General features: G+C 36.6%; 1 long non-coding RNA gene across 1 annotated transcript; it reads left to right on the top strand.

Moving 5' to 3' along the window:
• Positions 1 to 742: 742 nt before the first annotated feature.
• LOC121657359 lies at positions 743 to 1,798 on the top strand. Its single transcript, XR_006013580.1, has 2 exons — positions 743 to 795; positions 1,621 to 1,798. It is a non-coding gene; the product is annotated as an uncharacterized LOC121657359 (long non-coding RNA).
• Positions 1,799 to 4,587: the final 2,789 nt, after the last annotated feature.

The following is a 4,587-nucleotide window of genomic DNA, read 5'->3' on the forward strand; positions in this document are numbered from 1 at the left end:
CAACCTCCAGTGCCTTTGCTACTCCTTGGGGTGCAAAGACATGCTCCTCCTCTGCTCCCAACAGTCCACCCGGCTTGATTTTCTTATGGAAAATTGTCTTGTTAATCACACTTCTATCTCTATTTTTATTCATTAGATGTTTTACCTTACTAACATTGTAGAAAAAATATTAATATGATTTATACCACAGCACTTAGAGAAGCGTGTGATATGCTTTTGTGAAATAGCACACAAATCTGAACAAACTGAATTATACTATAGACTGACAAAGAAAGGTAGATTAGTCAAAATTAATAAATACTTCTTTTTATATTGTCAACCATCTCATCTTCTTGAGCCAATAACCCTGAGATCTATCAGCAGTGGTCTGGTATGCACAATGCTGTCAGTGCCTGCAAATGTTCACACCCCACTGCTGTCCAGGGTCATTACAGGTTGTGGCATCTCCTGGCATTTCTAGAGAGCATAGAGCAATGCCACTTCCTCAGTTCCTGTGGAAAAACTAGAATGTGACAAATATGAACACCGTGAAGCATAAGTTTCAAAGTGAAGGGAGATGGAAGATAGTAGACATAGTTGCAAAAATGTGGGCTGCAATATTGTACAGAAGGGTTAGTGTGGAAAAAACCAATTCAAGAGAAGAAGAGAGAAAGATTTATGTACACAACGAGGGTAATGGTGGGGAACGGAGAAGTTTATTGCTAACCATTGGATCCCCACTTTTTTTTTCTGAATTTATTTCAGATTAACTCTTGCCTAAACTGGCTGACAGGAACTGCAATAATGTGGACTCTGGTAAGGTTACTTTTTTTACTGTAGTCCCAGTTGAGATGCTCCTTCATACCTGAGTCCTTACATACTTCTCTGGTAACTTAAAGAAAATGCATCTGTGCATCTGTGCTCTTCACACTGTAATGAATGTGTCAGTAGTTCAGTTCTCAGCATGGATACCCCTGCTAAGCCAAACCACTGTCCAAAGGAAATAATCACTACAGGGGTAGATTTCAGTTTCTCTCTTCCTCTCTCTCTCCCTCTCTCTCTCTCTCCCTCTTTCTTTTCTTTTTTAATATCATAATTATAAAAAACCCCAACCTATAAGAAGAGAAATAGTGGATAAAGTATGAAAAATACTTTCATGTGATCATTTAAATGATAGTGGTGTAACAAAACACCCTTATGAGAATGACTTCAAAAGGCAGCCAGTGGTGTGAAAGTGAATTTGTATAAACATGGGAGTTTGGGCTATATGTTTTGTTTGGATTCCTGAGAATTAACTGGTCATGTTAATCTGAAAATGTCCTATATCACCTAATAACAAATCTTCTTCATGACTCTAAGTAGTATCTGATTTTCTGGCTGCTATGTAAAAGATGACAACTGTTTCAATTATTTCATATCTTCAGGATTCAAGAGAAAAAGGATGGTTTCCATCCTGAAAACTTACATTGTCCCCAATACACTTTCTCAAACAAACTCTCAAATACAAATGTTCTCAAATACACTTTCAAAACAAACTATTTTTAATTTTCACAAGCCTCTTGTTATTAATTAAAGACTGTTTCTTCAAATATGCAAGCATAAAGCTGTTAATTGTGTCAGCATGAATATTTCTTGTTGCAGTACTGAGCCGAGAGACTAAGTGAAAATGAAGAAAAAAAGAAAATCTGGAGCAAGTTTCAAGGCAATTCAAAAGGTCTCTGGGATACCTATGTGCAAATGAAGGTATTTAATTGTAAGGTGTCCTCAGTGATAAATGGTAATCAAAACATGTTTGAATAAATTCCCCATTATAAAATGAGAAATTATGTCATGACTTTGCTTTTCCCACTGATCCTTGAGAAAGGTGAATCTCTCTTAAAAAAAAATTATATGACCAGAGTCTCAGGTCTTTTGCACTGCTAATGGACTGAGACTCTGAGAAAACAGCACCTCTGCAATTAGAGAAATGTAAAAGCTTGGCTATCTGGTAAAATAGGGAATAAAGAGAGAATGCTTTAAAATTTATTAATCTTAAAGGATTTATTTCCTAAGTCATTCAGTCCTGCAAAGAAGGTGTCACCACTGCTAAGAATTATACCAAAAAAAATTTACTTGTTTTCGTAGTAGATATATTTGCATTTCAAGTACATGTTTGTCCTCCTTTGGTTCAGGAAAAAAAACAAGAAAAATAACCAGTCCTAGCTCAAAAACACCCATGGCAAACCTTGCCTGATGGCAGGATACCAAAAGGCAGCACAAGCTTTGAGGTGCCAGCGAATGATGGCAAGGCAGCTTGTATCCAGTGCCTTATCACAGCACAAAGGCAGGAACTTTGTCAGCTGAAGATGCCCACATTCTTCTTCTAAGGGTGTGTTTGCAACCCTGGTGGCCTCTGGGTACAAGAAGAGTTTGATTTTTGGGACAAAGTGGTATGTTATATTAGCACAGATGACACAATGGAATAAGTTACAGGCTCACAATCCTTTTCACGTTTGTAAGGGCAATAATCCTAGAAACAATACTGTGTCCCAAACAGGAGGAAATAAAAAAGCAAAAGAACACAGCATCCTCTCATAGTCTGTCCAAGAGCAAATCCTTGCTCCTCCTATGCCAAACAGGCCACCTGAGAATGCAGGAACTACCTGTGGCCAAGAGGCCACCCCTGACATTTCTAACTCCAGCATCACAAGGCAGTATGTTGAAAGCTGTTTACATTATAGGGAACAAATTCTTTGTATCATTGTCAAAGTCCTTTCAACTTTTGTGTGTTTTCCATCAATGATGCAACTCGTTCATGTGGCAAATAGCAGCCATTCTAGATCAGAGGACATTTCTCTGGAAATGTCCTTGTTTCAAAGACTGCTTGAATGGAAGTGTGGAATAAGCTTCAGCCAATATTCCATTGTTCAAAAAGGTTTCCATGACTGTTTTTCTATCTACTGTGGTGCAGGGAGATGAGAAACTTTGTACTGAGAGTACTGTCTGTTTATTCATTCACACAGGTTTCTTTAATTAATATTCATAGAAAAATAGGTCATAAGAAAGATCATTTTTGTGGTAGAGACTATGTCCAAATGAAGATATTTCTAAAAATAAAAAGGTTTATTTGATTCAGTACTATATCCTGCAGTTACATATTTGGAGCAGATGCTCAAACCTCAAAGTAAGATTTACCAATTATTTGCCCCACTGTAAATGTTTTGCTTAGTCAGCATACAAAATGCTGTGATGGTCTCTTTAATCTAAGGATATTAAACTGTAAGACGCATCTACAGGAATAGTTTATAGAACTCCTTGTATAACTGCAGCAGGTTTATTCCAAAAATACATATTGCAAATAATCTTTAAATTTGCTGAGAGCGCTTGCTATGGAATATAATAAAAATCAGTTGTAGAAAAGGAAATCAACTGCAGCATTGCATAAAAAATTTCTTGCTTTGGAAAGCCAAGATTTTATTATCTTGCTGTAGGCAAAATATAATGTTAGCAATGGTAAATTCTGTGATGCAGTAAGTTATACTTTTCTGCTTAAATAGATCCAAATAATGATGTCTCTGACTAGGTGATATTAGTTAAGGTAAATCACAAAAACCTCTTATAAGAAAAAGGTTTCAATAGGCCATGGAAAATTAATATTAAATTTCCTGTTGTCTACCTCATTACCTTGTTAGATGACTTGTATTAAAAGCAGTGAAGCAAAGAATCAGTAACCTGGGCCTTTGCCATTTCTGCAGCGTAGCAGATACACATATCACACAATTTATACAGAAATTATGTATGTTGAGTATGCTTTCCTGGAATATAAGTGCAACAGACTAGAAATTATGACTTTATTACGATACTTCAAGGTTCTGCTTTTTGAAATTATCCCTGAAAGCCATTGTTATTAAGATGCAGGACTGTTCAGTATCACAAGAGATATTCCTGCTTGTACATTATCCTTAAATAAGGATGCATGTTTATATTTATACTCTATGTCCACATAAACCTGTGAATGCATAAACTGCTGTTCACAGAGACACAGAAGCTATATGTGACTATATCTGAACAAACAGAAATGATTACTGGTTTACAGTGTTATTTAGTTTATGAAAAAAATTGCAAGGAAAAGTATTTTGACTACTGCTCTTATTAAAAAGGATATTGCTGGAACATGTAGTCTTTCACTGAGAATATAATTCAAACCCAGCTTTGGCAACTCATGGTCTTGCTGAGAAACCTCATTAAAATTAATGGAGTAATTGGGAAAAAAGGACTTGAAGGCCAGAGGAAGTAAATGCATCATGAGATTCTGGCTTCAGTGGTGAAGCTGCTTCAATGTTCCCTGGAACTCCCGGAACTGTTCCTATACCATAACACCACATGTTTGTCAGCACAACTGTTCATGTGTGGAAATGCATCATCAAACAAGTGGGAGAAGATAATGCAAGAATGCAGTGGATTTTTTGACTTGCTTTAATTGAGCTGTTTTCCTTGTTATTTCAGTCCCTCTGAAAATTATACTGCTATGGCAAAGAAAGGTGTAAGGTGAAGTCATGCAGGACCAAGAACTTCTGCATCTGCCTTTGTTAAAAACTCCAGACTCTTGCAAACCAATACCCTGGGAAC

This window comes from Corvus kubaryi, unplaced genomic scaffold (genome assembly GCF_017639235.1).
Source record: "Corvus kubaryi isolate FWS band 111438036 unplaced genomic scaffold, C.kubaryi_AGA036_p1.0 split1-37296, whole genome shotgun sequence".
Lineage (NCBI taxonomy): Eukaryota > Metazoa > Chordata > Aves > Passeriformes > Corvidae > Corvus > Corvus kubaryi.